Source organism: Rhodnius prolixus, unplaced genomic scaffold (assembly GCF_049639745.1).
Source record: "Rhodnius prolixus isolate KJV_2025 unplaced genomic scaffold, Rpr scaffold_6, whole genome shotgun sequence".
NCBI lineage: Eukaryota > Metazoa > Arthropoda > Insecta > Hemiptera > Reduviidae > Rhodnius > Rhodnius prolixus.
In genome coordinates, this window is record NW_027411634.1 from 25,046,076 (window position 1) to 25,068,625 (window position 22,550).

The 22,550-nt window shown below is 31.4% G+C and overlaps 1 protein-coding gene, 2 long non-coding RNA genes and 1 other non-coding gene across 4 annotated transcripts in view; 2 read left to right on the plus strand and 2 right to left on the minus strand.

The window, feature by feature from the left end:
* Positions 1 to 22,550, plus strand: part of LOC141461305 (orexin/Hypocretin receptor type 1) — a 304,429-nt gene that overhangs the window by 6,367 nt on the left and 275,512 nt on the right. The window lies entirely within an intron of this gene.
* Positions 189 to 1,401, minus strand: LOC141460546 (uncharacterized). The gene is made up of 4 exons (XR_012462128.1): positions 1,191 to 1,401; positions 978 to 1,070; positions 480 to 600; positions 189 to 408 (listed from the first exon to the last, which is right to left on the minus strand). It is a non-coding gene; the product is annotated as an uncharacterized lncRNA (long non-coding RNA).
* Positions 1,425 to 2,444, plus strand: LOC141460547 (uncharacterized). The gene is made up of 3 exons (XR_012462129.1): positions 1,425 to 1,611; positions 1,793 to 1,899; positions 2,071 to 2,444. It is a non-coding gene; the product is annotated as an uncharacterized lncRNA (long non-coding RNA).
* LOC141461537 (U5 spliceosomal RNA) lies at positions 8,906 to 9,023 on the minus strand. Its single transcript, XR_012462967.1, has one exon. It is a non-coding gene; the product is annotated as a U5 spliceosomal RNA (small nuclear RNA).

The following is a 22,550-nucleotide window of genomic DNA, read 5'->3' on the forward strand; positions in this document are numbered from 1 at the left end:
CCTCATAGCTAATCCCTTCCCTAAACATTCTGAATACCAAAAAAAAATTGTCAATGAGATTTAAAATAATTTTGTATTAAGTTTCAATTTTATAAAGGAAAAGTAGTATCTCTTTGTTTATTTTGTTTTATTTTAAATTTTGGTTATTGGGCGGGAGGGAATAGTAATTAAAAGTGCAACTCAAGCAGACGGACGAGAAGTTCATTAATGTTAAAAATGAGAAAATTACTTTTATGTGTGTATTTTGAAATACCAATAAACAATTTATTATTATTACACTTGAACAACTATAGCAATTCTTTTTAATAGTTGAGGTGTAGGTATCCTTCCTCCATAAATTTATTCATACTGCAATTCCATTTTTCTTGCTTGTTTAATAAATAAAGGATGATCAGGGCTCATACGTACCTAATTATTGATTTTAATTAAAATTTTTAGATTAATTATCATGCGAAATTATTAAAATAACAATTTCTTACCACTATAAACAATTCTAATATGATCTGTTATTATCTCCATTTTGCGAATAAATAGTAAAAAAAACTGTTTTATACTTTGTTTTATTGGCAACATCATTTTATTCACAAAAACGGATGGGAGCTAAAAATGAGAAAATATTTATCAAAATAAAATATTCTAGCTAATTTTATAGGTGTACGTGAAGTTTATTACAATATATTTATAAATATTATTTTTGTTTTATTATATTTCATAATATAACCGCTGAATACACCATTGTTTAAGCACTGATTATCTAATAATATCATCAATAAAAGTATAATAGCATTAACTAACTGACACTCAAGGTGCTAAAGAAAAGCTTATACTTCAGGGAAGTTGGTGTTAAAACCTACTGATTTTTTAGGAGCTGGTTTTTGTCTATTACATGAACTTTAGCCACTCGTTTATCTAGCTATAATAATAACAAATATAATAATATAATAAATAAATTAAAATTTTTTCAACAAAAGTTTCACCTTTACACTTAACTCTTCATTCCCATAGCTTGTCAAGCAAAACATGCTAATAACGTAGAAGATTAAAATATAGTCGATTCACTATCATCCTTTCTGAAAATAAAAATATGGTACTTTTCCGTTAGCCGGGCGTAAGCGAAAAACAGTATTGGGTAAAACTGTTTTCTTTACAATTCATTAATATTTGTTTATAGTTGAACTTGTTTTACTTACTATTAATAATATTTGTTTATAGTTGAACGTTTTCTACTTTTTTCCGTTGACTTGGCTCGCGTTTGGTTCACAATTGGCGACATTTGCGCCCGGCTAACGGAAAAGTACCAAAAATATTAATACAAATCTTAAAATAATATCAAAATTCATAATTTTGTATCAGTAGATAGAAGTGGGTAGGAAGTTTTTGTTGTTTACATTTGCGATCCCGCTTGATTCTCTGCTCAGTGGGAATTTGCAAAAGAAAAGGTTATTGTTTACATTTTGTTTCCAACTGTCACCACTGGAGTGCTCTGAAAACTGGAAAAAGATGAAAAAAACCTTTAAAATATGACAAAATATCCACTTTTGTATCAGGAAATAGTTCTGCGTAGGAACTCTTTTTTGTTTACATTAATTTTTTGAAAATTTTATTTATTCTGTAAGCATTTATAAATATATATTAATTAAACTGTTTCTTTTCGTTAATATAAGCTTTTTTTTTTAAAGCTGTTTAATAACATTTATGTGAATTTAGACCAATTTCTATGCTAATAGTCAGAAAAGGTTCTATCTACTTAATCATTTTTTTCTGTGAAAAGTGTAAATTGTTTCTATTGCAGGCTATAAATTCTTTGAAAACTATTTGGGAATTATAAATTGTAGAAAGAATCAAAAAGATTATGGTTAAGCCCAGAGTTTTACTGAAAGTATAATTTACAAACTGGCAGTAAGTAATTCTTTGGTTTATTTGTTTTTACTTTTAATTTTGAAGATTAAAATGTGCGTAGGTGATATAAAATTTATTAAGATTAATGAAATAGTAAAGTAAAATAAATTGTAGGATCCTAATTTTTAATAGCGGAAAAGTTGTAGGTTTTTTTTATATATTTTTCATGAGAATGCAGCTGACTTTGCAGTACTGGGATATTAGTCTACTTCTTGAAACTTATTTTCACGTTCTGAAAAAAAAAGTCATTTTAAATAGAGGATATATGTATGTAAATGATTAAAATCCTTACTAATTAAGTAGAGGTTATATGAGGTTGTCTGTTGTGTTTGGTTTGTTTTACATTTTTCTACTAATTAAGATTATACTTTTGGACTTAGATTTCTGTTTAAAAGGCCAATGTGATCTGAAAGACTCCGATGTATTTTCATGTTTCGCGTGAAAACTGGGAGTTCATATAAAATGGACCGGTTTGCCTAGGTCACAACTGAAGACCATGAAAGACTGCAGTAATTAGTGTTTTAATGCTCTAGATGTGATAGAGTTTCTGATCTTAAAAATGAAGATACGTGAAGTGTTTCAGAACTTTAAGGACGTGATTAGGGAGTTTGGGGAGTTGAAGAAATGTTTTAATTCTCTCAAGGAAGATACAGTTGAGCTCCATGCTAAGGTAAACTCATTAGCTCAAAACGTAATAAATGAACAGGAGTTTCTTGAAAACATTATAACTGAAATTCATAAGCTAAAGGTACGTCAAAAAAAAATTATTACATATTCCCTTGAAGGAGCTCAAATACCCTGCATTAGGTAACATGTGCATGAAGCAAAACTTTCAAATTTGATTAATTCCTTCTCACTACAGCGTTAGTTTACGTTTAAAGCTATCAGTATCAAAAGGCAGAACCCAAGCTCAAAGGCTTCTGTTTGTGCAACGTTTATACTTCTCCTGGACAGTAATTCATCGATGTATCTCCGTTTGTGTGAAGTATTAGAAGAACTAATCATGTTCATCATTCTGAGTCGACTCTATTAATAATGGGTGATGTTAATCTTCCTGACTGATGTATGTTCGGAAAAGGTGAACTAATCTGTGTCGACCTTTTCCCTTCTAGCCATATTTTAAAAGATTCATTAGCAAATGTCTTAGGTTATGAACAAGTGAACTCTGTAAATAATATCATAAACTGAAAATTAGATTTACTTTTTACGAACTGTTCTAGTAAATTGTTCTGTCATTAGTTTAGTAAAAGAGGATAAGTTACACCCTTCATTGATGTTAAATTTTAAACTAAATAATTTTATAAATTCATACTTAGAGTTAAGTGATTATAGCTACAACTTTAATGACTGTGATTATTTGAATGTGTTGTTGATTCTGTGATAGTATTTTACAACTTATTACTGTATGGTAATGATACATTATTCCCAAAATCCTTTTATGTAATAATGTACATTACCCACGCTGTTTTTTTTCTGACCTAAGGGCTCTCATTAGAGATAAAAAAAATGTATCAGTATCTTTCTAAACAAACCCAACTACCTAGTTACTAAGTAAATTTTCTGAATTAAGTTATAACTGTAAAACCTCGTCTTAGACTTGCTATCAAGCATACTGGTCCTATAATGAGCAATAGTTGCATCAAAATGTAACCTTAGCCTTTCGGAATCATGTTAAAAACTCTCTGGGCTTTCCTAATTTTAGTCTTCTAAATGAAAGTTGCTCAAGTGATCTAGTTGAAGTAGTGAATGTGTTTGCTAAGTATTTTACTTATCACTTTTGTATAACTTATTTATTAATGACATTAAGCACAATCTTCAAGATTACCTTTTTCTGTTATTTTCGGATGACCTTAAACTATTTTTGACAATCTAGCCCTCCCATTAATGTAGGAACTTGCAAAAGGCATTGAATTCCTTTATCTCGTTGGTGCCTAGAGTACTGTTTGGATCGTAACTTGCCCACGTGTGGTGTAATTTCCTTCTCTGGGCAGCTTAACCCCATATCTTACGACTATACGCTGAACGGTTCTTTGCTGGTTAGGTTATCGTCAGTAAAAGGATTTGAGCCTGATGTTTAACTATAAATTGGACTTTATGGGAAACATGTATGGAGTTAGAAGCAAATCTTTACAAAAGTTTGGATTTGTCTTTAGGGACACGAGGAATTTCTCTGACAGATGTTTTTATGTCACATTATATAAATCCCTTGTAAGACTACATCTTGAATATGTTTCAATAATTTGGAGTCCGTCTTGCAAGAGACGAATGGCTTCTATTGAGGCTTTTCAGAACAACTTCTTTCGGTGGTTGGTTTGAAAATCCCTAAAGAAACCCTTATCTATTCCGATCTATAGCTCACTCCCAATATTCCTCCACTTGCCACCAGAAGAATTTATTATGATCTCTCTTTCCTCTGCAAACTTCTCCATTCTCAAATCGTCTGACCTTACCTTTTTCCACTAATTTGTTTAAATATTCCATCTCTTACTGCACGAAATTCTTCTCCGTTCAATGTACCGCTCTGCAATCATAATTACGTTTTTTATTCCCATATCTTTCGGATGATGCGGACAGTCGACCATTTTGACTTGGATTTCTTTGATGTTGATACACAAAATTTTTTAAATAAAGCTAGAGGTCAACTATGTTCTTGTATTACTCAATTAGTTTAGTCATACATTATAATGAATATTTATTTATTATAATTACTATTTATAATTAACATTTTTGCTTATTATTTTTGGTTCTCTCTTTGTTTATATCGTTATTATAATTACTTTTACCTCATCGTTAAATTGTTTGTATTATTAGTTTTATGTAATTTGTGTATTGGATCTTTGATCCGTATTTCTATTTTAAAAAATAAAAAAATACGAATGTCTCTCTTCACTACAAAATGTTTCATCTGAAAATTCGAGTCCATTGCTGTAATAATAATAATGTTTGAAAAAAAGAGTTTTCATTTCTTATTACCCTCCTCAAAAGATCAAAAATTTTATTGCAGATTTTAGAGGTATCAAAATCCTTCAATCGAAGAACGATTTTTCAGAATAGATATTTCAATTTTACTGAATAATCATTTTAGTACCGAAAATGCATTGTTTGAAGAAAATTTAGAGAAAGGTTTTATTGAGTAATTATTTACATTTTGTATATATTCTCAAAAAGGCCCCTCCTAACATATTATACATGCTTAAAACTTCGTTTGTATTGATACACAAATTGTAAGGACCATGAAAAATTACACAAAAGCAGTGTTTTTAGGGTAGTGATGTCATTAGGCTCCTTGTTTAAGGAGAGGAATCTTTGTTCACCTTTAATACATTCAGGAGCAGTAACTACAGCCCCTTTACTTAGGAAACTATTAAAGAAATATACAGTGAGTGTAACTCGTGTTAGTAAGTTACCTGGTGGTGACTAGATTCTTTTTTTTTTAGTACTACTAATTTCCCTTTCAAATAAGCGAATAATATAACTATGAGTTAGAGTACTCTAGCTCTTTTGCACTGCTTATGCAAGCTAACATTTATTTCATTGTGGTATCCTTCTGCAACCCTCTCAGTACTGAACGGCTAACGTTCTTGAAGGTTAAAATATTTAATAATGACCTTAAATCAACATTATATACAACTAGGGAATATATTAATTTTTTTATGTACTCTGTATTTACATTAATGTATTATTCCTTCAGTACAGACCCTGAAGAAGGTAATAAATTTACCCAAATGTCGGTGCGAAAAAAGAAATTTGTTTGCAATATTTATTGACCACACCTCAACCCTAAAATAATTTCCCTAGAATAATCTAATAACGGAGGTCGAAAACCAAAGCCATAATTATTTTCAACCATAAATTCCAGATACTGGCCTCGTGCGCCTAGTATTGAATAGTTAATAGAATTCTGTCTTTCAAGTCAAAAAAAAATTCCCTTTTTCTTTTTTCAAAAAACAGGAAAACTCCTTTTGATAAGTACCCCTTCAAATAACACTTTACTATAAAAATTAGAACATTTCTAAACCGAGATTAACACTCCTCCGAATATTTTATTTTATCTCCTAATTATTTTTTACCTTAAACAAAATGATTGATATTTTGTATGAAATATAAAATTTTGTCTACTTTTTTAAACAACTTTCAGTGCTTTGTCAATCCAACACTTGAAGTTAATACTTTAAGAAATTAATCACATTCATTATGAGGGAAATTTTTAAAAGTAACAGATTTTTTGCTTCTGGCAAAATCTACCAAAATAAATCTATCATTCGTAAGTTATATATTGAATACTTTATTTCTTTATGATTGTGTTTGATTGGAGGTAAAAACTAAATGAAGACATTGACAATATAGACAGTATTATATTTATATTAATATAATATAGATCGTCCAGGTAAGAACTCATAAGGTCACCTTGAAAACGGATAGAAAATTGAATTTGATAGAAATGAGTTTGCGGGTTCATTTAAAGTGGTGGAAAAAAATTAATAAGTGTAAAACCGGCATTCCACGATTATATCTAACGTCCAAATAGAAACTGAGTAAAGCCAGCCATCTAGATATTGCCAGAAATATACAGTAAACAATTACGGAAATATAAAATTGGAGTCAAAAGGAATAATTGCTTGTAGGAGCAAAGAAATAATTAAAGTCAGAATCTTTGATTAAAAACTGTTTCTGTATGTTGTGATTATTTGTTCTGAAGAAGATGGTGTTAAGTCACTTTGTTTTAGGTCTAATAAATCCAACAAAATCTGTTATGTCTATAGTTGTGGGCTATCAACTATGAATGACTTAGCAAAACATACTTATTTAGAAGTAGCAAACTTCATAGAAAATTCCGGGATCTCTGAAATATTTTTTTCAATTCAGAAATATTGTACACAACCACCACATGTCAGTTTGCTAAAAAGTATTTTCTCTTTTCTCTATTCTTAAGGGACCTCTTTTACTGAAGAAGAAAAACTGGGGACGTGCTTACTGTCTGTACCACCTTCCACGATATGCTCACAATTCTTCGTTCTAGAAACCACATATACCACAGAAATATAGATACAGACATTGTAGACACCTAGAATAGCAAGAAATTATTGATCTTTTTTGGTGACTGACATAACATATACATACATCGCATAGAGGTAGAGAAATTATTGCCAATTTCAATCTTTTTTTGGGGATATTTTTGCCAAGCTTTTTGAGGACTATGTATTCATCAGGATTTATGCTTTCTAATTGAAAATAACATGTTGGGCTTGTTTACATATTTAAATTGCTGAAGCGACTAACAATTGCTTTTCAATCAGAGTTCATGGTTGATTATAGTTTGCTAGAAATTAATAAATAAAGGTCAATACAGTAAGATTTTTTTTTGGGTGCCTAGACAGATGGGTGCCAAAATCTTTCTACGCTCATCGCCGCGGACCTCTTGCTCATCAAGATATAATGGTGATATATATTTAATAAACAATATAATTAACAACACTACAAGATTAATTCACACACTGCTGTCAGGATTAAAGAAAGAGGATTACAGTAATGGACTGTGAACTGACATCAAGTTAACTCCTATACCCTCTATTGAAGAGTTTTCTAATCAATGTTAAACCTGAGAATTCTCTCGAGATCAAGCAATTGGAGCAGGAAGATTTAATTTTTAATTCATGATTCGCTGCTTGTTCAAAGTGAAGATAATTTGGTAGGAACAGCGTCCAACGTTAAGGTATTGGAAGAGTGGACAGAGTCGGAAGCGCGCTACCTTTAGGAATGACCTCGATTTGTGAAAAGCAGATTGTAGGTATTTCGAGTGAATGCAATTCAGTGGGAAAAGTTTAAAACCCTACCTCTGGCGGATTTGAAAAGGTATTTCAACGAGACTGACTGATAAAGGTAACCAAAGTGAAGTCTGAATGTGAGTTAGGATTTTCTGTCGTGTAGGGTAAAGCCCATTCGTACTCAGGGCACTCTTCTGGGATAATAATTATAATTGCACTTTTATATGTTTTATAAGCTTATACACTACTTACAATAACTAGAATAGTAAAAGGAAGTAATAAAAAAAGAGAAGAAATTGGTCATAATTTCACTTCCATATCATAAAAGTAGGAATAAGCAGTAAACTATAACTAAATTTGTAAATTATAACGTAACAAAAAATTTACATAATTATTTACAAAAATAAATTAAGATTGATTTTTTGGAATATTTCAAAGAGATGAAGAATATTTTATTCTTTTTTTTTCTCGAGGAAAATTCCTGCAATAATCTTCTCAAGTACTCCATTAGCCAGACGTTGAAGTAATTTCTTCATAGATTTTCCGTTCGTCCCCTCTTAGCCATCAACCTTCTAAACATCATGTAATAAGGTTCTTAGAAGAGTATTTACATAATCAAACTGAAGTCTGAGGATAATATCATCGTAGATAAATAACAAAAATCCTTCTTGGGAAATCCAATAATCCAAATTTATGTTACTATATAAAGTAATTACTTGAAAATTGATTTTAACCACCAGAGGGAGCCAAAATTAAAGAGCTAGAAAAAAGTTTATCTTATTTCTTTTAATGATGGACCCCGTGTTCTTGTGAACAAAGATGGTCTAATAATAACCTTATCCTTTTGACGCATTTCTTGCCCGATTTCTCCATATATAAAAAAGAATAAAAAGTTTGGAGACCCGAGAGAGAAAGTACAGCCAAGTCTTTTATAATTTTCCTATTTAACCCACGCTATCTTATTAATTTAAAATAATCTCTGTTAACAATATAATTTTTAGCTCCTCATAATGTTGGAAACCAATGACGTTATAACTTTTTTAAATAAGAAATCGCATAATTTTTTCATGCAGGGATTAACGTACAACTACCAATTTGTTGTTTCTATGACCAATTAGTTGTCATAGAAAAAGGCAAGGCACGTACTTTGCTATTAACAATTTTTTCTAACAAATAAAAATTAGCTATAAGCGGGATTCGAACTTGGGATCTCTCATTTAAAAATTCACATTTCTGACCCACTAAACCAACATCTGCCTTTAAAATAAAAAATCATTATAAATAAAAAGTAGTCCCTCTCCACGGAAATCTTTAGTAAAAGGTGAAAGATTTTTGAGTTTTGAAGAGAGACTAGAGTTATAACTTTTCTAAAGACTCCTAACAGGCGCTCAAGAAATAAAAGACTGGAAGGAATAAAAGACTACTGCTAGTTAAATCAATCTGGACTTAAAGACTGGAATTATGAGGTTCTTCCAAGGGTTCTAATTGTCACTGAATCTAGTCCCTTTAATCAAAAGCCTTCTCCAATCCACCAATCCTGTATATTTTTTTGTAATCATATTTTCTTTTTATACCACTCACAAAATATGTTGAATACTTCAAATAAAATACAATAAATATTTCAAGTTGAATAGGTTGATGATTTAGTTGTTTGTTTGATTGCAAGATAAACATAAGGCAATTTTATTATTTTTGCTTACTACTGGAAGAAAAATTACTGTTTTAACTACCAAAAAATAAACATTACTTACTAATTGCTATAGCCGTTGCTGCTGAATAAACAAGAGAATGAATCTAAAAGGCAACGAAGCATAAAACAAGCTTCCAGCTATTTGCATGTTGAAATTGAAACCTCTGTGAGAAAATTCAAAACAAACACTATTTAACAGAAATTCTACTTTTAAGATTAGAGTTAATTTAAGCTTTTGCATATTGAATAATGGTACTTCACATAACGTTTTCTTGTAAAGATGGAAAATGATATTGAATTACCCCATTTAGCAATGTGTAAACAATAGATTTCAATATCAGAGCACTTTTCAAATAATATAAATTATACATTTAAACAAAAAATAGTTTTATCTTTAACAGTCTATTCAAATATATGATCATGGAACGGATGGGAAAACAATAGTGATATAAATAGTAGAATTAGTTGAAAATGTGGTTGTATCCGCAATGCTTGTTAATATCGTTGATTTTATCCGTTTTAGCATATTAATTTTTAACCGGTTTCGAAGTAGTAGAAGTTCAACCTCGATACTTTCACGTCAGACCACAAAGCAGTTATATTTTCGATGAAAACACAAAATTGAAAATTACATTTTCTTACTTTTTCTGATAGTAGGGTAAAAGAAATTAAAAGGTAGACTTTATTATTATGTAGTACTTAATTTGGGCAAGCGAGTTTTTCAAAATATACCTACTACATATTTTGCTTATTCTTAAAGCCCCTTAGCAATATTTATTATTTGGTGGCTGTTAGTACTTAAAAAGAATATTTCTAATTAAAGTTGGTCGCCCATCATGTGATTCCTTCTGTTTGGAAAAGTTGATCCAGAGTAAGGGCACTGTTGCTGAGAAGTGGGAATTTCATCAAATCCATTTGGACTACTGAGTAATTGATGGATATTCTGCTGAGAAGTGTTCTTTACTTGGGGGTTACCTTTTTCTTTTCATGGTGTAAAAAAAAGAATATACTTTTGTCGCAGCCCTCGAGTTCCCCTACCAGAAAAGAAGTAGCACTTAGAGAGACGACCATTGTACTGCTGTTCATACTATCTTTCTTGGTTAACACATTCTTCCAGTTCTGTAGAGAGATTCACATTAAGATTTCAAATTCCTCCCCAGGTGTGCACTTAGATGTTTACTCCCTAGGAAACCTTACAGCTCATTGTTCGGTGATGGAAAATGTTGAGTGAACACAGCCTTGAGGCCGGTATTGAACTGAAAAGACTACGAGAGCTAAAAAGTACACTGAAATCTTTGCGAAGGTTTCAAGGGGCTCCCTGCTGGATCGTTAACCTATTGTTACTTAAAATACAATGAGTAGTCAGTCATTAGTTACTTTCTAAATGGACGCATATTCAGATTTGAGTTAATTTGTACTTAAAATTAAAGTAATATGTACTAATCAAACTCTTCATTCCTTTTCATATTCTTTAAGATGGTTGAAACTTACCAATAAAAAAATTAAAGTTATACCTATTTTTTCAGGCGTGCTTTACGTCCAACAACCAAATTAGGTGTTGTGGCCTAGATTGGGAATCGAATCCAATACCACAATTCATCTTAGCTTTGCAAGCAAGCCTCATCTCTTAAGGTGCCTAACTTTCCACATATCTATTGTGAAACACCGAAACGTACTAAATGCCTCAAAAACGGGCTTCAGTTAATAACTTTCTTCAACATATCATCAGTAAGTTATAGAGGCTCAAAGAAAGATAAAAACTAATGGCAGCCAGCTGCGCTTGAACTCGAGACTTTAGCGTGAGCTCTCGTGCCCAAAACAACAAGCTAATTAACTCATTTCCTTGCTAGATCACTCTTGCAGTTAGTATTAGTATCAGTGATCCTCCCTCAAATAGAATTATGGGAAGATTTAAGGGAGATAGAATGTTGGGAGTGAAGTTTAGACTGTATGATGTAACTTATTGTGTGATGCACAAGTTTAAGTTATAATTCATGAGGTTTTTTTTAACGTTATGATATTACTCAAAGAATTTCGAGTTCTAGCAAGATATTATTCACCCTTGATAGTCGTTGGGTATGGTATGCCCACGTTAGAACGAGTAGCACATCCTGGAATCTAAAGCAGGGCCAATTTGAAGGGTAAGTGTGGTTAATCTGTCTGGCGCACCTAGGCATCTTGGTAGCTTTAGAGTAGATGTCTTTATCAATAAGACTATCAATTGAGCTCGGGGACAGTTGTTGGAGAAAATTCTTGTAACAGTTTTCATTGCCATATAACCTAATATTTGGTTATAGAAGTTCATTCCAGTGTGCTAAAGTTGGAATTTTATTACTGAAAATCAATTGATAATTCACTAAATAATCATTGTTAATATTAATTGTTAATTCTAATTGTTAACAAAACAAATACTTTTTTTTAATGTAAACTTTGAGGAAAATAAACAAAGCAAGATTTTAATTATATCCATGTAATGTAATGCATATTCACAGATAAGAGGATTTAGGAAAATAACTCTTAATTAATTAAATATTAAAGGATTAAACATAAAGCAATTAAATACATATGGTACTTTTTAAACCGTATTAAATTAACTGCTTTTTTTAATTAGTATTTTTTTTTTTAAAGATTTAGTAGTGTAATCTAAAAAAATAACTTTTAAAATGATTAAGCTTAACTTAAATGGCGCCCACAAGTTTATTGAGAAACAATATTTTTGTGAAAGCTTGGCTTCATGACTGCTTTTGAGTTCATAATCAAGATTATCGTGAAAAGACGTGGAAATTTGATTAGTAAGCTGAAACAGGTTGAAACAGGAAAATTCTCTGTGAGAACTTTTTTTTTAAAATTAATTATTTATTGAATAAGTAACAACTGTATGTTCAGTAATTTAATGTACAAGTATAATAATTAAAATTGAATACTCAAATCTAGAGAGTCATTACAATCCTCTGATTAGCAATTCTTCCTTCAAATTCTAATCATGGGCGCAAGCTACTCAACCATCTTAACACATGGTGCTTATACTAAGAGTGGTTGCTGTGTTAATTTTGTAACATGATGAACTAACGGCTTCCATCACTGCATGGTCATAATTCACTCCACTCACGTCTCATACATGCATGTAAGTAGGTACATACCGGACTATAATAGTCTAGAGGACTATGTGATTTATAGTATATATATGCTAGAACATCCCGGAGCTAGTAAGCACGAGCGGTTGATTTATTTAAAGAAATAGAATTAGAAGCTAAGCACAGCAATTTTGTCTTCAAGAACTTTGTGAAATAAATATTTTATTATGAGAATACTACTATAAATTAACTCATAAAAATATAGCCAAGCAGTTAATTAATTATAACGGTTAGACGACTGGCCTAGATGCACAGTGGAAGGTAAATGGTTGAAATAAAATATTTATTTCAGCGGAGTCCTGATATGCATTCAAGCTACTTTTCATTGTTGTGGAGCTAATCTCTTGGAATAAAAAACCATAAGGTTTTGTGGTAAACCTCTTTTGTATTTTTAATAAACTTCCAACAGCACCAAAATTCAGCCAAACTTGAGTTCTTAAATCGTTCCATGATTTTCAGTTTCTGAATTCTGTTTTTGAATGCTCAGTTTTTTAGTCTAATTCTGCTGCCGTTTCTGCAGCACCATATTTGCACCATTTCTTCGTCTCTTTTGCATGTTGCATTTTTTTGTACAGCTACAAAATAAACAAAGTGAAGAAAACAACAATTAGTAGTAGTAAAACAATTAATATTAATTTGTCGCCTAATCTATTAAGTTTGCTCGGAAATATAATTTAGGTACTCGTAATTTAATTGCTAAACTGTTACTTGGTGTTCATTGTTATTTTAGTTGAACTTCTACCAACAAGAGAATTAGTAAACAGTTAACTGGTTCAGCTCGCTATAATGTTCATGGCAGTTTTGTCTTACAGAGGAATTGTGCTTTGGTGACAAGAGCTAGAACTGGTAGTTGAAAATTGTCTAAGGCACACGAAGAATCTTGTTGCGAGTATTTTTGTTATTTAAATGCTCTGAGTCAGGGGCGGCTTAACCTATAGTGCAGGGTGTGCAATGCTAAGAGACAGCTAAGAGCATCGCCTTGGACCATCATGGTACAACAATGATATGACAAGCGGCCAGCCAGCGCGGTGGAGGCAGTTATCAAACGCGAGCGCCCTATGGGCGGCTTCTTTTTGGAACATTTTGTTTCAACTCGAAATAATCCTTATTTCACGTATTTAAAGTTTAGAAGCGGCCAGACAGCGCGGCGCCGGTAGTGCGGCTCCTTTTTCGACCATTTTGTTCAACTTAAAATCAACCTTATTTCACGTAATTAAAGTTTATACTCGCGTAAGGCGGCATTGCTATCAAAAGCACCTGTTGTAAGTTCTATGGGCAGCGAAACAGAAATTCGATACATTTCGCTTCTATTTCGCTGTCCATAAAACTTAAAACACAAGACGAAACATGAACTATCGCGGTTCGCCGCTTAGTTTCGCAACAGAGATGTGCTACAGGCATAAAAACAATGAGTGTTATTCTGCCGTCATAAGAAGAAAGGTCGTAACTAATACCATACTGTAAGCTATACCTACTTATAAAATAGCTTGTTGGAATATGAAAAAACTTTCTTGTTACGACGGCAAAGTTAATAGTTATAGCCGGTGGGGGGGGGGGGGGGGGGGGTCAGGCCTAGGGGGCGCCAGGGTTTCATTGCACACGGGCGCTACACGAGCTAGAGCCGCCCCTGCTCTGAGTAGATGGGTAACCAGGGAATGGTACAAAAGATCTTCAATGTATCAGTTGATTGCATCAATCAGTTGAATGCATGAGTTGCAGAGACTGAGAAGAGCTTCTCAGTTATTCTGTTCTGTGGGCTCCAAGCTAATCAAATTTGTGATACACAAACTCTAGCATTTAAGAAAATAGGTCAAATAGTAAAGAAAAAAAAGTACGGTAATCGCCTATTTTTTCAGGCTGTGCTTAACGTCCAACTACCAAATTAGGTGCCGTGGATGGAGGCGACTAGCAAACATACTTTACTGTAAATTTCTCATATTAACCATTCAATGAAATCCAAGGCCTAAGACCGGGGAATCGAACCCAGTACCACAATACATATTAGCTTCGCAGGACTCGCCTCTAACCGCTCGGCTACCGTGGCGCCAAAATAGGTCAAATAGTACAAACAGTTCAAGTAAGTTATCCAAATATATGCTCGCTGTAATTTCGAAAGTTAAGTTCATTATCAAACGCTGAATACATTAAACTCCAGCTGGTAAAATTAAATCCAGAATCGGAAAAAGAAACTCTAAAAAAGAAAGACCGGAACTTTTCGCTTTTATTCATAGTGAAATATGTGACTAGAATGAAATTGAAAAAGTAATAAAATTGATGCTAATTAACTGGCCTGCGTGAACATGAGAAAATGATAGTAAATCCGCAGCATCTTTCTCATTATAAAGCATATTAAAAAAGGAAGAAGTGAAAAAATATTATATTTAGACCTCAAACTTTTCAAAAATGTTTGTCAGCTTGCAAAGCTATAAAGCATGATTTTCCTGTTCACTGGGCCTCAGTTACTGAATTACTTACACTAAATAAATATTGATATTTTTTATCAAAATATATCAAAAACTGTTTAAGGTAAATTATTGATTACAGTATTTTCAATAATTTTTTGGTGATAAGTTTTTCTTGCAACTTTTTAAATAATACACATCCATCCAACTGAAATCAATAAATAAAGTTGAGCTTTTAAATGTAACAGAAAAAGCTTTTTAATTCGGAGAAAGAGAGATTAAAAGTTGAAACAATATTGCTACATTTCAATTAAATATGTTTTTTTTTCAATTTGAATAAAAGACTGAAATGTACTAATTGAATATAAGCTTTATTTAGCGTATTAAAATTTAAAAAAAAATCAGAACACATTTCCTAATTAAAGATTTTTGTTCGAGGTAGTTGTATTTAATGCTACGGTCAATATCTTGTTGGCAATCTCTATTTAAACCTCTTTAATCTTAGATTTCGTACAATTTGGTGTTAGAACAAAAGCATTGGCAATGTTTCGGAAATATCATTACCAAATCTTTAGGTCCAGGTGATCATGAGAAAACAATGCGACTGTAGGATTTAATGTGCCATTTTTATGCTATGAAATAACATGTGCACAACACCTGAATTTCCGTTAATTGTACAAAGAACTTGAACAAACAAATTTCAGAAGCAAAAGTTTAAGTAAGAGTTAATTAAATGACAAAAGGTTCAAAATCAGCGAGTTTTTGAACCTTTTGTCATTTACAATTTCTTTTCAGTTCTTAATTTCAGCATGATAGAAACATTCGAAAAGTGTATTACTGATTTTAGCTTCTTAAATTTAACTTCTCTTGTAAATAATGTTGATTTTCTAAGTAAATTATTATTCGCTTTTAAACAATGTTTTCATGAATCCTAATAGAAACTTAGGATGGAAGATTTGCGAGGAATCGGTCAAATAAAACAACTCGTCTTTTTGCCAAAGTTTCGACAAATATATTGTCCTCTTCAGAGCCTGGATATTACAAATACAAAACAATTTACAGAGTCAGTAACATAGAAAAAACAGTAAAAATCAGTAATACAAAAATAAACAGTAAAATACAATAAATTCTTTATAATTATTGAAACTTACGTGGCTATGCGGGTTGGTTGAATTTCAGAAACTAAGAGCCAGAAATGGAGAAGCAGGTGTATATATACAGATATAGCGGGACTAATACGGGAATTTTGGTAATTACAATTGGACAGATACAATAGACTAGTTACAACAAAAGAGTAAATACAATAAATATTGGGAAATTTATTAAACAACAAAAACCGTTAAACACAAAACACAGGAGAAACCAGATAACCCTTATGCACTAAATAACAAATAACCAAAAGATTTGAAGTAAATTTAAAAAAACCCAGCAATAATTATGTACAAAATTTGGATATCTATTTATTTTTTAATGACAAAATTGTAGCAGTTGGCCAAATTCGACGTGTCTGTCCTAAGGTTAACTGTGTTGTTATGTTTTACTACGTGGCACATTTCAAGAAAATTTCGCTTATACTGGTTTTATGATGGCCCTGAAGAGGACAATATATTTGTAGAAACTTTGGCAAAAAGACGAGTTGTTTTATTTGACCGATTCCTCGCAAATCTTCCATCCTAAGTTTAACAATTTGCGGTCACGAAAACTATATATTCATATTCCTAACAGAAACTATTAAATTCCATTAAACTTTTAGAAATTTAATAGCAAAGTGATATCATTTAAATAATTTTACTTTATTACATTTTATTAATACTTTTTTTTTAAAATTTCAAACTGTTCAGTCCAGTGCTCTTTCCATGTTTGCATTTTAAGGAACCTTGGCGACAGTTAAACGCGTTTTTTCTGTTAGTTTCTTGCTTTAATAGAACAAAGTTCTGATGTCCATATGAATGATAACAATATATATATATTTTTTGTAAAAGTGAAAACGGTTGCGCTATAAGCTCGGGAGCAGGAAAAAGTTGAGTTTGAGTTGCAGATGAACTTGTAATAATAGTACTTTAGTCGCCTTTTCCGTATTTATTAAAATCTACAAAGTAATGTAGATTTTACTTTTTGTTAGTTTCAATAGTTTCATGCTGTAGACTCACTGATTAAACCTTTTTCTTTTTTTATTCATATTCAGAGGTAAACTAAAAAGTTTATTAAATTTCAAATTCCATACATATGGAAAAACTAATAATAGAAGTGAGCCATTCTTGATGAAAATGTGATGGTAAATTTGCAGAAATAAAAAAAAAACAGCAGTAAAAAATTATGTAATAGTGGATTTGGTCGCTACATAAATAAAGGGGATAGCCGGATGCCCGAGACCCGATAGTATTATATTTCCCCAAACCTCCTGGCAAACATTCCATCCCACTGCGTTCAATATTTTTATACGAACCCTCGTAAATAAATGATATAAATTCTACCTGCTCAACACTTGTAAAAATAAGTTATGTTGCTCTTTTCTCCAGCTGGAAAAACATTTTCTATATTTGCAATTATTGGATGAAACTATAGAAATACTCTGGTATTACAGTTTCTATTATCTACTACACATTATGATAGAAGATACTGTAATCTTGCAGATTTTTGATATTTAGTTTTCACTTGAAATATCAGTTTTGGGGTCCACTGAATCTGAAAAAGTACAATAGTTTCAATAAACTGGATATATTTGCGAGTTTTTGCTCCCGTTAAAAATAACCCTAACTAGGGTGATTTCCATATATTCCTATACTGATGTGATAACATTAGTTCCATGTACAGTACAAACAAAAAACAAATGTTTACATATAACAACAATTTATAGACATCAAACCGATATTTACGATTGCTGACTGCAGAATTAATCCGTCAAGGCCGTGGGGCTATAAGGATAATTGTAGGCTCATTAACTGGCCACTGCAGGCTCAGAAAACATGGGCCTGGCAGATGATAGCCTTTGTAGGTTCTGTCAGGAAGAAGAGGAAACGGCACTGCACGTGTTGTGTCAGTGTGAGGGGCTCGTGTGGTTAAAGGATGTTACTTCTCGGGGAGGAAAAACCAAGGCCTGTGAGCTTTACCCAAGAGTCGCTCTCCAGCATTAAGAGTCTGATTAAACGGACGGGTCTGGAGGGTGAGCTCTAAAGTCGGGGAGCCACAATAGATCTAAAGGAGTCGCAGTGGCGTAGGCCTTGAGGCCGCCCTAATTTAATCTAATCTATTCTATTTACGATAAGTAAATTACATTAAATTAATGAATTTCAGATAGTTTTGTACTGAATCATTATGAAATTAAATTGATTTGTATTTTCATAAATATGAAAAATTTATTTCAAAAATCTTGAACAATTATTTGTCGTATAAAATGAGTTTGTATTATACATCTACCGTAACTTGCACACGAAGTTGTAATTAGATGTTTTGTATCGTTAACTTTATCTATCATAGCATGCATGTTTTTGATATTTAGCTTAGGTATCAACACAGGATGACAGATTAACGTTTTGGTCAAAGTTGTTTAACTTTGCTTTACTAAATAGTTCTATAGTTTTCTTAGATTTTTTCGAATGAATGTCTAAAATAAAAGCTAGCTTTACGCAGGATTCGAACTGGGTTGAACCATGACCAACATTCGCACAACGTGCGGGGAAACAATTTTTCTAAAATGAGTATATAGATTACATACTCGTACGTACATTTTGATAAATTTTAATTTGGAGCTTGCAAAAGAGGTCGCAAAATTGGTGAAGTGAAAGAAAACAATATTGTTGTTACCAATGTAAAATCAAAAATTACAAAGCAAGCTTTGCAGAAATCATTGGCAGACTCCAACTACAGCAACAAGGCTTGATGCTCGAGTTATACTCAAATGATGTGGTTCAAGGGACGGTAAAGAATTGTAAGGACTGTTAATAGGTTAATAAATTAGGCATCTTCACTGTTTTGTACAGAGTGTAATGAAGAAGAAGACCTCGAACATATAATCATGATATGCCCAAGCTATTCAAGATAAATAAAGGAAACGGTTAATATTTTTTTTACGACTATCAAGAGGCACATTTCGGTACGAGGATATTATGTTTTCCAACAACAGTTATGCCAAAGAGAGACAAAGAAACTTTTATTCACATGGTTTTGTGGGAACTATTCAAACTCAGGTTATTCTGATAGTATAAAAATGATGATAAGGCTGGGTAAAAATTTTCAAATCGGTATAATGAGGATAACGTTAATAATAATTAAATATATTCAGAAATGGTTTTAGAAAGAACTGTGCAAGTTACAAGCTCGGGAATTGTAAGAAGATATAGTCATATTATCAGTTAACAACTTGAACAATGTACAATTAGTAAAAATACTCGAAGTGGATTCTTTCTTATTAATTAATAAAACCCACTTTTACTAAAGATTATTTCCTTCTATGATATCTATATATATAAGAGTAATAATAATAAAGTAAATTTGTTACTTATTGGAAAGAATAAAAATAGAGGTAAAGTCATTTATTTATTAATTTTAATTGCTTTTATATTAAAAATTATAAAACCAAAATATTTTATAATTTTGCATTAATTCAAAAATAAATTAGATTCTACACATAAACAAAAGCATTCTTCTGTGATACTGTAAACAAATAAAACACTTAAAAATTAATGAATACGCCAAATATTCATCAAGTTACTTGAAGCCCTAATAATATACCTGCTACACAATAACGCTAAAATCAATGGAATTCGTTATTACGTAGCATTCTGTTGAAGTAATTTCGCTTTATAATGTGGTAGATTGATTGTAATTTGATACAGTTTTGTTCTCTTTAATATTATTGCGACAAGGAAATGAAAATTAACGCAGTGCTTATAGTAAAGGATTTTTATGTAAAGGTGATGTGTATGATTTAGTCCCAAATTCCGTTAAGATTAATAATCTCAGAAAAGAATTATGAGCATCTCTTTGAGAACAGTTAGATAGCTGGTTATTAATAAGTGATTCAAATTAAAGCGTCATTATAGTTCTAAAGCCTATACAATAAAATTAAAGGAAAACGCTGGACACATTTTTATGAAGCTATAAAAAATTATTATAATTTCAATTTGTTACATTAAATTGATCTCAAAACAATAGTATAGAAAGTGAAAACAGTTTTTATGTTGACAAAATTAACTTTTACTTTAAGAAACAACGAGATTTATTGATGTCAAGACAAAGGCATTAAATCACTGAAAACCATTTTCTTCAGCTATTTCGTGGAAACATAAAACCACTTGGCAATGACTAATATCCCAACTTACTAGCAAAATTGTTCAGTATAAGAAAAAAAAAACTAATTTAATTTTAAATTAGGTCCTGGACAAATAGTTATGTTTCACTTTAATTAATTGCATTATTTCATTTATTAACTGCAATCTGCGATCTTTTAAATTTGTTTGCTTAAATTATTTAATTAGATAAATTAACTTGAAACAAACAAACTCCATTGCTTGAAATGTTTTGAAAAAGTTAGCAAAATAAGAACTTTTTCTTTGCAAGTTTTTATGTACGTTTTGATTTTCGCTTACTAGTTGAAAAAGAAGTATTGTGATCGGTTGTCCGAGGTTGTTCCAAGTGAGGGCATTTGTTGATAAATAATCCTAAACACGTAGTGATTGTGGTCAGCAGTCGGAAGTGAATTACCAAGAAGTAAGAAAGAAGCAGTATAGACCGTCTTAGTGCAAAATGTTTCCTATTTATTTCATTAATTTTCATTCGCCATAGAAATAATTAAATATTGAACGTGTGCCTTCATATCTAAAGTTCGGTTTCAACAAACTACTTTTGATTAAATTATTGGCTTAATATTATGCAGTCGAAGGAAAAAATTATAAGTATGGATTACCATTATTCTAAATCAGCGGTTCCCAACCTGGGGTACGCGAAAGGTTGTTTAGGGGTACGCAAAAAAAAAGTTATTAAGGCGGAAGATATAAAAATTATACAGATATATTATTAATTAGAAAAAATATATAATAAAATACATTATATAAGATTAAAATAAGTTTAAAGTAAAATATGCTTTCTGTTATATTCTTTTATAATTACTTATTATATATGTATATATATGTTAGGGGTACACACTGAGGAAACACTCAGGTAAAGGGGTACACTAATGAAAAAAGATTGGGAACCGCTGCACTAAATCATTAACATTTCCCTTTTTTTCAGAGAAATTATTTCTTTTTTCCAGTCTAGGAATGCTTTGAACTTTCGCTAAATAAAGTAATAACTTGCCTTGCTTGATTTGTCAGAATATTAGAGTAACGTTTTCTGATATTTGCGTCTATCGTCGTTTGGACTCATTTGTGAGTAGTTGATCATTGAAGATTTAGTGATACGATTGGGCACGAAAAGCAAATTGCAATATATAAATTTAAATCTTGAAACTCGAGATATGTGAAATTGCAATTAATGCGGTTAGAATAGAGTCTAATTAAATATTTCAATTCCGAATTCTCAAGAAGAGCAACGAACGGCACTGCCCTCTCTATATTGATGTAGACTCTATTAATTGCGTCTAATTTTAATTAATATTAATAATTAGCATCCCTCTAATCTTTATTTACTCTGTTTCTTGTTATTTAAAAATTCTGTTAAACCTTTTTCGTAAAAAAAATAAATAGAAATACATCTCAAAATATAAAATAAAGTATGCCCCAAATCAGATAATCTTCTGGCATGCAGCATTTGGCTATGTCACTTTCAACTACTTACTTCTTTAGTTTAAGTTGTTTTAAGGTACGAGTATATTTCGTGAATAAAGTTCTTTTATCTGTCTAACCATACATGCATAAAGATATTATTGTAAAGCTATATCTTAAGAAAAGTAGAAAGCTTTCTTCTTCAAGGAATGCTTGTTTATCTAGAAAGAAACTTCGTGAATCCAATCTGGTCCAGGTCCTTAGGATAAAGAGTGAGTGGATGGTCACAATCTCCTCTGTCTTTTCAATTTGTTCAATGAGCACCGCACCTTTCACATTTCATTTGGTTAACTGACTCTGTCGCTCATATCTAGAACAATCTTTCCTTCCAATGTCCGTGTTGCTTAAGCTCATACTGGCACTCAAATCTTACCATTCAGATAACAAGTAGAAGGGAAAATTCAGGCAGTTATTAGCTATATTCGAACTGTTTATCCATTATCAATTACACTTTATCTAGAATACGAATCTTTCATAACTGGCTCAAGAATTATTGTATTCTATTTTGATTGTTTTTTTCTAATTTCTACTAACTTCTTTTATTATTTAATGGGAAAAGTCTTTAAAGCTTCATATAATGCCCTTCTGATTCCTGTAGATGTTCTTGACAAATGCAATAAACGCTAGATGAATTCAACTTGGACCCTTTCTTATAACTCCATGTTAGGGAAGTGCGCAAACTTCAGCTCCTTAAAGAACTACGGTCAACATTATATCAAGCAAAAATATTATCGATTTAAAACTATTACTTCTCAAAATTCCCATAATTGCCTGAGTGCTTTCGTTAAAGAATTGTTCACTAATGTTAATAAATTTTCCAGATGAGTGAAACAGTAAAAATACAACTGAAAGTTCTATATTCTGAAATTGGTCTAACGATATTTTCTAAGCTCAAT